The sequence below is a fragment of the Schistocerca serialis genome, chromosome 4 (genome assembly GCF_023864345.2).
Source record: "Schistocerca serialis cubense isolate TAMUIC-IGC-003099 chromosome 4, iqSchSeri2.2, whole genome shotgun sequence".
NCBI lineage: Eukaryota > Metazoa > Arthropoda > Insecta > Orthoptera > Acrididae > Schistocerca > Schistocerca serialis.
This window is the reverse complement of record NC_064641.1, coordinates 416,710,541-416,723,890: the sequence shown is the minus strand read 5'-3', so window position 1 is coordinate 416,723,890 and position 13,350 is coordinate 416,710,541. Positions and strand designations below refer to the sequence as shown.

Here is a 13,350-nt window from a genome sequence, read left to right as displayed (position 1 = left end):
ACGAAGGCAAGAGTTGAATATATCCATTAGGAGAGCTGGATGTGTGCGCCATATTCTTTTAATTATTAGGTCATCAATACCATCAGGGCCTGTAGCTTTCTTCGGTTTACATGCTTTGATGGCAGCGTCCAGTTCCTCTCTCGAAAACTCTGGTGCGTTTTCTATACTGCTGTACCTTATGTTTTCCACTTTAACTTCTTCCTGATGAGCTGTATCCTCTTCTGGTTTGTCATCGGGCAGAAGTGAGCGCAGTAGATGCTGGATTGTGTCCTCCTACGTCATTGTTTGGGTCTGGTTTGGAAGTTTTATGTTGCTGAGGACGTTTTCTGTACCTGTTTTTGGTCGGAGTATTTTTTGAGTTGCTGCCCAGGGATTGTTGTTGTCACAGTCAGATACCTACTTCTTCCATGCATCCTCTTTAGCAACGGTGATCTGTTTTGTGTATTCATTTCGTTTTATTTTGTACTCTTGTTTTGCTGCTTCGATTTCTTCTGCAGTTCCATTTCGGCGGGCATTTTGCAGGGTTCGTCGTGCTGTCATTGTGTTTTGTCGCTGTAGTCTAAGTGTCTCGTTCCACCATGGTATAGGGTGCTGTAGCCAGGTTTTTCTTCTCATCGATTTCTTGCAGCTAGCTCGTACTGCCCCTTCCAGGCATCGAACTTTCTCATTAACATCCATTGCTTGGATATTCTCCAGGTATTCTACTTCCTTTGCAAAGCACTGATCAAAAATTGCCCATTTCGCAAATTGTGTGTTGTATTTTTCTTGCACTATAGCTGTTCTGTTTCTCTGTTGTGGGGCAATTTCATATGTTATGGCCCTGTGATCGCTGGTTGTCCATCCCCCATGAACCTTCCATTTTGTTGTTGTTCTAGCCACAATTGTTGTACAAATAGTGAGGTCTATGTTACTCTCTCCATTTGGTCCACTGAAAGTTGTTAATGGAGATTCCTCATTCAGTAGTACAAGACCATGCTGGTAGATGAAGTCTTCCATTTTCCTACCATCCCCATCTGCCATATCACCATACCATAATGGGGATGTCGCATTTGCATCTAGGCCTATAACTACTGGTTTTCCAGCCAAGTTGTGCAGTATGTCCTCAAGTTTATTTAGGAAGCGGTCAATAGGTTCACCATACTGGCAGTACGTACACACCAGGTACAGTTCTCCAAAGGCTCCACTTATGCTTGCCGCACATGTATGCGTATCAGATAATGTGGTTAGCTGGAGTACATTTAAGCTCTTAGTACGAATGATTATAGCTGCCTTTGGTGTTCCATGTTTGGAGCTGTAAACCATTCGATAACCTGGTGGATAACCTGTGATTTTGTCATCTAGTGTGTATGGTTCCTGTACCAGTAGTACATCTAACTCCTCTTCCTCCATTTTCATGACTAGTTGGTCAGGTACTGTTTTAGATCTTTGTCCATTTATTTGGAGGATTTTTAAGGGGCTAAGTTGTAGGTCCGTTGAGGATCTATGGTCTGAAGGTAGCACATCGTTGTTATTACTTCCCATAATTGGTCATTCGTTGGATTGTTTCTTTTGCTCTCTTGTATTCAGGGCAGTTTTGGTCCAGAACTGAGTGTTTGCAGTCTCTCTTCCAGCGTTTGCAGTTCGCACATTGTGGTGGTTGTTCTTTAAGCCTGCATTCTTTGAAGGAGTGTCCAGGTGCTGCACAGTGTCCGCATATTGTTTCAGCACTTGTGCATCTTCTTGATGTGTGACCAAAGCCCTGGCATTTATAGCACCTGCTAATATTTGTGTAGTTTTGCACCCTGTGGGATGTGCAGTGGAGATACACTCGTCCTTGGTCAGTCAGCCTGTTCCATATTTTCGGTGCCACCTCCAGCACTAGGTTCACCACTTCTCGATTTTTTGGTCCAGTTTTGAAGGCGATCTGTGTTCCACTCACGACCTCTTCAAGTGTGAGGCCTGCTCTTGACAGATTTCGTTCATACAGCTCAGTTTTCAGCTGTCCTTCTTGAGTATCTCTTGGAACATCAAAGAGAATTACCCTGGGATTCCTTTTTTTTGGGTCCTGGATGGTAAGCCCTGAACGACTAAACTCTTCACACTTCTTCAGTCTGTTTGCTTCTTCAGTATCAGGGAATTCTAGTATTACGTTTTTGTCCCTTGTAGTCTTAAATTTCGTGACCATCACATCTTTCAGCGATGTTGTGATGACTTTCTTTACTGTTTCCTCGAGATCTTTTGCTGCTTGTTGCGCTCCTTCTGCTGGCTTCACAACTAGCAATTTGGGCTCAGGTTTTGGGCCTCGACTTTGGTTGGTGGGTGTCGCTTTGGTGGATGCCTTGGAAGCATATGTTTCCTGTACTGGTATTTTTGCTGCTTGGGCAGCTTTAGTGCACCTGAGTTCCGTTTTCAGTTCCAAAATTTCCATTTCGTATTTCCGTACAATTCGCTCATATGCCGATAATTTTCCCAAAATAAACCTTTTCTGGACATTGTTTATCTTATTCGTTTCATTAAAAAGGAAGGACACTATTTCTTCCCTCATAGCTACCATGTTTTCCAGATCTTCCTGGGCTTTGGAGGAGTCGTTCTCCATGGGGGCCAGCGAGATTCTATTTGGCTCTGTTTTTGCAGGTGACAATTCTTTGTTTGTCCCCATTTTGTTTTGTTTTTGGGCGTTACCTTGTGTGTTTCATGTGTCCTAGTCTGGAGTTATTGTGTCCGTGCAGAAGCCGCCTTTGTACACTGGCGAGTGAAACACTTGGCCAGTTCGTTTATCGCGAGTGGCTTCGCGCGGCGCGTGATGCTGCTGTAGCGCTGGTTTCGGGTCCTCACCGGCCGCCTGGGGACGAGCCTACCTGGGCCGGCTGGGGACAAGCGCGTCGGCTGGCTGCCTGCAACGGGCGAGCGGGCCTGGCGCTGGAATGCGGCTGCTCTCGCGGGGTGGTGGGCGGGGGGAGTCAGCTGCGCTCTGTAGCGTCCACCCGCTGCCGTGGCTCCAAAACACAGGTCCAGCAAATCGGAAATTCACACTCGTGATGGAGTATGGTGTACACTAACACTGTATTTGTTTATATTGTCCATATCTCCCCTGACTTAGCAGATGTATGGCAGTAAGGTACTTCGCACCAGCTTCATTTGCGGATCGCGCACCCTACAGCAAATAGAATTTAACTATCGAAAATGATTTTGATCACTGTTCGCGACGAAGGGAGGTTTACGCCAGCACTGTGTTAGGATATATTATTCATATCTCCTCAAATTTGGAAGGCGTAGAGCCTATAGTAGGTTCCCAGTAGCCGTAATCGTATTTACGGACAGCGTCAGTAGCGACTAACACAGTTTAATTATTCACACTATCAGTTTGAATCCTATTTCAATCATTGAGCATGACTAATGAATGTGTGCACTACCACTGTATTGGGTTACATTGTCCTTGTCTTGTCACATTCCTTAGAATTAAGTGACTAAACTAAATTCGCGTCTGCCGCAATCGCGTGGGCGGAGAGCGCACTTCACGACGAAAACAATTTACTTCTTGACAGTAAGAGAACTAGATTCGCGCCTGCCACCTCTCATGTACGACAAGAACAATTTAATTTTTGATAGTCTGTGTCTAAAAATTATTTTAATCACTGTGCGTTATCAATTTATATCTACACCATCACAGGATTAGGTTACCTTGTCCATATCTTATCACCTTCTACAATTAATATCTACACTATCACTGAATTAGGTTTCATTGTCCATATCTTATCATGTTCAACAGAAATAATGACCTAAACTAACATCGCGCCTGCCGCGAAAAAAAAAAAAAAAATTTTAGCACTGTGCGTAATCAAGGAGAGTGTACACTGCCCCTGTATTAGAATTACATTGTCCTTAACTTGACAATCTTAGGTGAGATAAGGGACTAAACTAAGTTCGCGCCAGCACTACTCTGCACAGAAGCTATATTATTTTAAAATCTAGAGATCCTACAACTATTTTACTCATACATATTGATTGAGGGATGAATGCTCTTTCCCACTGTCTGTCTGGGATTTTCGTTTGTGTAACAGTTCGACAGCAAATTGTCACTGAGTTTGGACGCGCTTGCCGTCGCCAATTTGTACCGGTGAGCGCACTTTGCAGCAGAAGCTATTTGATTTTAAAAACTAAAAGGCTTAAAATTATTTTGCGCATACATATTGGTTGAGGAATGAATGCTCTTTCACACTGTCTTTCTGGGATTTTAGTTAGGTCAGCAGATTTCCAGTAAATTGTCACTGAGGTTATATGCGCACGCAGCCACCTGCTAGCTGCTAGCGCCCGTAACGGCAGATATTGTTTCTTATCGATAACTAATGGCCTTAACGTTTTTCTGCGCGCGTATGTTAGTTGGTGAAAGTATGCACTTTCAGACAGGGGGCCTTTCTTGTCCCTAAATTCTGTAGTTTGCCAGTGAATTGTTACTGAGTCAAGACGCGAGCGCCGTTCCCGAGTGAGGCCGGGCTGCGCTCGTTACACAGTGACCTATGATATCAAAAGAAATATCTGCCTTAAAAATTTTCCACACACGCAGTATGACAGATAAGTGCATCTACTCTCAACAAGTGGGTCTATATTCCACCTCTGCTCTCTGGTTCACCGGTAATGCGGCGCAGACACACAACATTCCATCAGTTTCAAAGGATCCCGTATTGCAAATGCGCTGCACTTACTGTGATGGTGTCTTCCACGGCATCTCAGGAACTTATCACAACTCCAATGGCGTATATTGATTTACGGTGAAGCATTATAATCACGTGTATTTGGAGGAACATGTATAGGCTGCTGCAGCACTTGTAGGCCGGAGAAAAATATTTATAACTCGATCACCAGATATAGGTTGCAGATCAGCCTTCTGGGGAACAATTGCGACACTGTTGTAGAACTACCACCAAATTTTCTTCGGTATCGAAGCACTCTTAGGCACTCAAAATATCGTGGGAACACGCACAGAAAGCACTCGCAAAGGACAGCATCGCGTATTTCACATAATTGACCGTATTTCCAGAAGTATTTTTGGGTAAGACGAAAAAATTTGAGCGTGACACATGATTTATTTCCGCGCAGGTTTGCCCAAAGTTTCGCAGAAATCGGAGAGTACCTTTTCACACGATCGGCGAAAGTGTAAGATCCGAAAGCGCGTGGCCGGTAGTGCGCGCGCTGTGGCCTTCTCGGCGGTAGCCCGATTCAGACGCGACAAAAGACACTTTTTACTAAACTTGCCATATATCGGAACTGTCCTGTCCCTCGCCCGAGCGCACGCGCGAGTCTCGGCTCCCGCGTCTCCGTCGTGTTTTTCCCGGAAAAAGTGTCGCGATTCCGTGGAAATTCGGCACAGTGCTTTCGGGTATCACCCTACACCCCATATAAAAGTTTCGAGGCCGTACTTTTCATGTATAGGGACAGTACCTTACATGGGATCACTAGTTTGGGGATACCCCTCACCAGAGGGGAAATGTCATTAGGGATACCTGAGCCTTCGCTCATACTCCCCTCGATTTCGCCCCCATGATCCACCATCTAGTTTCCACCCCCAGGGGACCGTCTTGGAAAAACTACCCCCTGGATGGGGGAATGGACCCTCCAACTAGGAGGAGCACCTTCAGCCGCCTTTAGGCGCCCACGGGGAACCACGTGGAGGCGGTGCCGCCAACCTTGTCACCGACCCTTGTGACAGGGATATAGCATCCACAGACAGCATGTCGCTTGCACGGGAGGTAGGTCTCCAGGTTGGCCAGACCCACATGCTGACGAACTCTGGTTTCCCAGGTTCTGTGGCACCATTTACCTTCAGGCACACAGTTCATACATACAATTCATACATATATATCTATACATTTTCAAATGAAAAATACAGGAGAACATTGTTGTATCTATTACATCTATTATACCTTGTGCTTACATATCTCTTTCATGTGTTCATTTTGGCAGTTAAAAATATGTCCACATTTCCACGCAACTGTCTGTAAGCTATTTGCTTAGGTGTGCTAATGCAAGCAGCCTGCATCTTATTATCTTGATAGCTATGTGGCGTTAGTGGTGTATCAACTGTAGTCAGATTTGTTTGAAGAGACCACACTTATTATGTGTATGCCCACATGTATGCTATAATTACTAACACCTATGTAGTACATGTTTGTAATTACACTCTTAAACTATATACTACTTGTATGTGGCAAACTACTCTATGACTTTTACTACCTACAAATATGTACATCTATATCCTATTTTTTGCTTGTTGTCTTTTCATTTTGGGTGTCAACCCATGTCTACACCAGCACTTGAGTTATGTTTACTTTACACATATAAGTAATATATCTATATCTACCCACCGATGACTAAACTATTTTTATGTGTGTGGAACTATATACTTGTTCATATCGGTTAACCTAAGTATAAGTCGTATCTTAGATTACTCTAGACTTTCACCCATTTCAGCGATTGTCCTTGCTACATCTCTGATCTCGAAAACTTCCTCTGCATAGAGTTTTAGTGCAGTGTAGTTTTCTTCGTTTTCCACCAGCATTCGCTTCGAGTTGAACACATTATGTCCCACAGCATTTTTAAGTCTGTGTCTTTGTTCCTCGTAATTTCTGCATACATAGAGGATATGGTCTATGTCTTCCTCCTCTCCACAGGTGCAGGTAGGATCCGTTTCAATTTTTAATTCCCATAGTTTCTTCTTTAACCCGTGTCCAGTAAGGAGACAGGTGAGTGAAAAGGGTGGTGTTTTCGTTTTAGTCCATCCGGTACGCCAGTGAGAGACCTGTTGAGACCATTTGTACATGTCTCTTCCCTTGTCTGAGGACTCCCACCTTGTCTGCCATTCTGCTTGTAGTAGGGATTCTATGGCCTTGGTTTGATTAATCCCTGGTGTTTGTGTGTCAGGCACAGGAAATCCTGCTACACTTCCACCAATACCATGTCTTGTGTGGTAGGTAAGAGCTGCCCTAATGACTTCCAGGTCCAGTGGTAAGCAACCTGCAAGCACCTGCAGGGCTTCATTAGATACAGTTCTGCATGCCCTGGTCATTTGTAGCAGAAAAGGTCTCTGTATTGCGAATAGGATCCTTTGGATGTATCTGTTGTTTGCTCTATCCCCCCATGCTGCAGCACCGTATCGACATATTGAGAGGCAAAGACCGCTGTATATTAATTTCAGGGACTGTCGTTTGAGACCCCATTCTGTTCTCGTTACTCTTACTAGTGCGCCTGAAATTGCTCCAAGTTTCTGTTGCAGTCTTCTTGCATGCTGGGTGAAGGACAGTTTTTCATCGAGGGTGACTCCCAGATACGTGAATTCAGAGACAAACCTGATATTCTGTCCTTCAAATTTTATTTGTGGGGGCCTTTCTCTATCAAAATGACCTTTTAGTGTCATAACTACTGTCTTGGGTCTGGAGATCTGTAGCTTATTTCTTTTGGCCCATTCTCCAATCGTTTGAATGGCTTGTGATCCTTTCTCCTCAACTTGCTTCCTACTGTAGCCTTTTATCACGATGGCGAGGTCGTCGGCATATGCCACCTTCATCCATTTATCTCCATCATCTTCCTTCACTATTTCATCGAACACAAGGTTCCATAGGAAGGGGCCACAGATGGAGCCCTGGGGGCAGCCTTTCGTGATAACCTTCTCAGTTGTGCCAGCACTGGTTTCTACCATGGCTTTGCGGTGTCTAAGATAGCTTCCCATAAGGTGGTAAATGTTTTGTGGGCAGTCTATTTCTCTTAGGCGCCTCATTATGCTTGGCCACCATAGGTTGTCAAAGGCTCCTGCTATGTCCACAAAGATGGCCATGACATATTTTTCTTCACATTGGGTGGTGTTTAAGACTTGCCGGATTGCCATCTCTGTGGAGGCACCTTGCCTGAAGCCAAACTGGTTTGGAGCTTTGAGGCCTGACTTCTCATACTGTTCCTCGAGGCGGCCAACAATCAGCCGTTCCAGCACCTTGCCGAGTATGGCAAGCAAGCAGATGGGACGGTACGACTTTGGTTCATCCCTTGGCTTCTCCTCCAATTTCAGCAGTATGCATACTCTTCCTACTTTCCATGCTTCCGGTACTGTTTGTTCCCTTAGGCAGGAGTTGAATATGTCCATTAGTATGTCAGGGTGTGTATGCCATATCCTTTTGATTATTTTGTCGTCGATGCCATCTGGGCCAGTGGCTTTCTTTGGTTTGCAAGCTTTGATGGCTGCAGCAATTTCTTCACGTGTGAATTCAGGTGAAGTGACTGAGTTGTCATAGTTTTTGTTTCCTTCTTTTACTGCATCCTGGTCAGCAGTATCCTCCTCTGGATTGTCATCTGGTAGCAAGGATTTTAGCAGGTGTTCTACGGTCTCCTTCCATGTTAGGGTGTGAGTCTGGTCGTGAAGTTTTATATTACTAAGTACATTATCTGTGCCACGTTTTGGTCTGAGTATTTCCTCTGCTACTTGCCAGGGATTGTTGCTTTTGTCACAGTCTGTTACCCATTTTTTCCAAGTGTCTTCCTTGGCATTTGTTATTTGTTTTGTATATTCATTTCTCTTCCTGTTGTAGTTCCTTTTGGCTGCCTCAGTCTCGGCCTCATCCCCATTCCTGCGTGCTTGTTGTAGGTTACGTCGAGCAGATGTTGTGTCGCGTCGAAGCTGTGTGAGGGTGTCATTCCACCAAGGTACGGAGTCCTGCAGCTGTGTCCTTTTCTTCATGGATCTGTGGCAACTTAAATTTATTGCTTCCTCCAGGCGCTTCACTTTTCCAGCTACGCTCATTTCCGCACTGTTCATTTGGTTGGCTATTTCACCTGCAAAACATTGGTCAAATATTGGCCATTTTGCTTTGTGTGTGTTGTATTTTTCTTGTTTTGTTGCCTGTCTCGTTCTTTGTGGAGGTAGCACAGTGTAAGATATTGCTCTATGGTCACTGGTTGTCCACTCTTCATGCACCATCCATTCCGCTACAGTTCTTGCTGCTGTTGCTGTACACAGGGTGAGATCTTTGTTGCTTTCTCCATTTGGCCCACTGAAGGTTGTTAGTTGTGAGTCCTTGTTTATTATGACAAGGTTGTGCTGGCTTATGAAGTCTTCCAGTATCCTTCCTTCAGCATCAGTTGTGTTACCATGCCACATTGGGGAGGTTGCAGTTGCATCCATCCCTATAATTATATGTTTTCCTGTCAGTTTGTTGATAATTGTTTCTAGTTTTTGTAGGAAGCGGTCAAGAGAGTGGCCATATTGACAGTACATGCTTACGAGGTAGAGTTCTCCAAAGGACCCACTTACACTTGCAACAGCTGTGTGTGCATCACATAGGGTAGTGAGTTGCAGCACATTTAGCTCTTTGGTTCCAATTATTATGGCCGCCTTTGGTGTTCCATGCTGAGGGCTGTGAATGACTCGAAAACTTGGAGGATAACCCTTGATTTTGTCCGCAAATGTGTATGGCTCCTGCACCAGTAGTACATCTACTTGGTCCCCCTCCATTCTTTTCACAAGTTGGCCAGGGACTGTTTTAGACCTCTGGCCGTTTATCTGCAGAAACTTTACTGAGTGTTTTTCCAACTCTCTTGCTTTGTTACCATAGGGTGCTTCTTCATTTTTATTCTTCGCCATATTCGGTTTTTCGATTTACTAATTCCTTTATTCTGTTATACTCTGGGCAAGTTTGGTCCTGAACTGAGTGGTTACAATCCCTCTTCCCACGCTTGCAATTCGCACATTGAGGTGGCTGCTCCTTCTTTTCACACTCTTTAAAGCTGTGACCTGGGATTGCACAGTGTCCACAGATGGTTTCCTTACTTGTACACCTTGCTGATGTGTGGCCATATCCCTGACACTTGTAACATCTGCTAATGCTCGTATAGTTTTGCACCCTGTGGGATGTGCAGCTGAGGTATATACGACCTTGTTGGGTTATGTGGTTCCAAGTTTTTGGTGCTACTTCAAGTACCAGGTTTACTACGTCCCTATTTCTTGGTCCACTTTTGAAAACGACTCGGGTACCATTTGTCACTTCCTCTAGTGTCATTCCTATCCTGGAGAGATTTCTTTCGTGCAGTTCGGATTTTAAAGCCTCTTCTTCCATGTCTCTGGGGACATCATACACCATTACCCTAGGATTCCTCTTCTTGGGGTTTGAGAAAATTAGGCCTGAACTCCTAAAGTCTTCACACGTTTTAATTTTGTCAGCCTCCTCATCGTTTGGGACTTCGATAATGACGCTATTGTCCTTCAAGGTCCTACATTTCGAAACTCTTACATCTCTGAGTGTTGTTTTTATGACCTTTTTCACTGTTTCTTCCACCTGCTTTCCGTCCTTCTGTGACTTTTCATCTGGCTTTATGACCAAAACCTTGTGTTGGGGTTTTGAGGGTACAGATTGTTTTGGAACTACAGCTGTTGATGAAACCTTTGCAGCATACGTCTCCTGCACTGGTGCTGTATTGAGGTGGGCGGTTTTGAGACACCTTAGTTCTGTTTTTAATCCTATTATTTCTGCCTCATATTTTTTTAATATCTGTTCATACACGGATAATTTGCCCAGGATATATTTTTTTTGCCCATTATTGATTTTGTTTGTTTCATTGAAGAGATATGCTTCCATCTCTTCTCTTATTGTCACCATGTTTTGTGCGTCCTCCTTTGCTTTAGTGCTCTCCTCATCCATGCTGATCACTGACTGCCTACCAACCTCCTTTGTTGGGGCCATACTGTCTTTTCTAGACCCCATTTTGGTGCACTACTTCGGAGGGTTACGCAAGGCAGTTTATGTTGACCAGTTTCATGTGGTGGTGATTGTGAGGCTCCCACTTTCTCGCGTTTATTGACGCGCTACAGGCGTCTTGCGTTTTTTGACGCGCTACAGGCGTCTTGCGAGGAGATACTGGGCCGCGCCGTTTACGGCGACAGGTTACCGCCCCTTTCTTGTGTTTATTTGACGCGCCACAGGCTCCTGGCGAGGAGATGCTGGGCCGCGCCGCTTACGGCGAGACGCCGCCGCGGGACGCTAGAGTGGTGGCTGCACTCGCTGCGCTGGGGACTAGCCTACCGTTGCCAGCTGGGGACCAGGCTTCCGGCCGCCTACCTGCAGCAGGGGAGGGCGCGCTCGCGGCTGGTCTGCTGGCGCGCAGCAGCAGGACAAAAGTAATGCGAAGCCTAGTGCCGCCAGCACGCCGTCGCTGCCCCAGAAACACAGATTCACGTACGGAGGGGTTCATATAGTAATAATCCTACTTCTATACCTACCCTAGTGCGGCACAGTCTTTCCCTCAACTGCAGTTTATGTACTGCATAGAAGCTGCCATCAAGTCCAGGGGAGACGCTGTTTACAACATTACTAAAGCTATTTCATTCTTAATACTAAGGCACTGGGGATCTTTTTTTTTTTTCACTATATATGAGAGAGGATAGTTCTCTCTCTCACTTTGTCACCTACAATTCTGCAGATCGTCTCTGTCCTGTCAGTGCAAGGCTCTGATTTCCGATGTACGGACCGAAATCTGTGAGGCGTTGTGGCTCACAGTACGTTTCCTATTTGATATTTACCACCTGGCTATGAATATTGCGTCCACACATTGCATGAAAGGGGATAGAGTAAACTCTCTTTTCCTCCTCTTACATTCATCCCAGCTTCCAAAGTCAATTGATACTGGGTGTTTGAATTTCCGACATGCCCAGCAGCCAGCGCTTGCCTCACGTGTGCCAACAAGCGCTATTTGATATTTTAGTTTACACTTTGATAAGTTGTTTTAAGCACAGTACGTTTTAGGAGAAAGCATACGCTTTCGTTTTATAAGTTTGTATTTCTCGTTACTACATTTATTTTTTAAATAGAGCTACTACTGCATGCGCAACGACTGTGTCCGTCACGGTCTAAGAAACCGGTCGTGCCAACGAGCGCTATTTTGATCGTTCAGTTCACAGTTACAAGAAAATTTTTAAGCACACTACGTTTCAGGGGACAGCATACACGTCCGTGTCATGTGTTCGCTTTTCCCGCCACTACATTAGTTCTTATGGTAAAGTGATACTACATGCGCACTACCGCGACCGTCTCGCTTTTCAAAACGGCGTGCGTGTCAACCGACGCTATTTGGTCTGCCAGTTTACAAGTTTCGTAAAATTTTTTTGAAGAGTATTACGTTGCAGGGGAAGGCATGCACGTCCGTGTTTCGAGTTCGCTTGACCCCCTTTTTTTTATTTTAGCTTACTTTCACTATGGAGGGATTTTATAAATCGCGGCGCAAGTCATTTCTCGCGTGGGACAGCTTGCAGATTACTAAAAGTATAACAGCTTCACTTACAGTAACGGTGTCTTCCACAGCATTACAGGAACCCTGCTGGAGTCTGGAGATATTTCGTGGAGCACGATGAAGCACTTCCCTAAGAAATTGGGAAACTAAAACAAAATTTCGTTGACCACAAATTTGATCGACGATTAGATACTTCCTGCTGGATAAACTACTATCAGAAAACAGCCAAATTTATATGGTGCACACGCTGGAGCATTTCACAGCTTCCTTCATTATTTCGACGTGATCGATGCACTTCTTCACTATAACAGCGACGTTGGAGTGGCTACTACGTTACACATACACCGGCTGCACCTTGCGTTTCGTTCCACATCCCATATCTTGGAGACCGTTTGGGCTATGGGCTTGAGATTTATGCACCGCACGTAATCTGTATGCCCGCAGATATGTCCCGATTTTCACGGCGATGCCTGTGATGCATTCGAAATAATGTGCGAAGACATCGGACCGGACGCGCGAGCTTAGCGGCGCGCAGACGAGGCGCACGCGGGAGCCAGCCCGGGCTGGTACCTGTGGCGAGCGCGGACACTAAAATTACGATAATTCACCAACCACAAGTTGAAAAATCGCGAAATTTCTACACATACTTGAAGGTCACTTGCGAAGTCACTATGCAGATTTTCGAGGAGATCGGCAAACTTGTTCCCTACCAATCGCGAAGTAGCGCGGGAGCCGAAAACGCACGCGGGCGCTCGGCTGAGCGGCGGGATAGGGACAGCGGGAATGTCGCATATTGGACATAACTCTTCATGAAACGCAAGTTATAGGTGTGGATTGCACCTTACGAGTGCGGGAAACTTCCGCCGTTCATCCGCTGGCGTTGCGAGTTTGGCGGTTGGGGTGGGGCACGAACAGGTGCGGGTGGTGTGATTGCCGGTCCACGACTTCGTGCGGCAGAGGCACTGGCGTTTGGGTGCTGTGGTCGACAGAGGCTGCATGCTTTGTTGGTGGCGTCGAAAGATGGGCACTGTCGGCCCATCGATGTCTTAGTCGGCTTGGCGTCTCATAGATGGCGGTATCGTCGTTGCAGGAGGTCATGCTGAGGGA

At 45.5% G+C, this 13,350-nt stretch overlaps 1 long non-coding RNA gene across 1 annotated transcript in view; it reads left to right on the top strand.

Moving 5' to 3' along the window:
- LOC126474993 (uncharacterized) overlaps positions 1 to 13,350 on the top strand; it is a 36,387-nt gene that overhangs the window by 16,657 nt on the left and 6,380 nt on the right. The gene's annotated exons all lie outside the window — the stretch shown is intronic.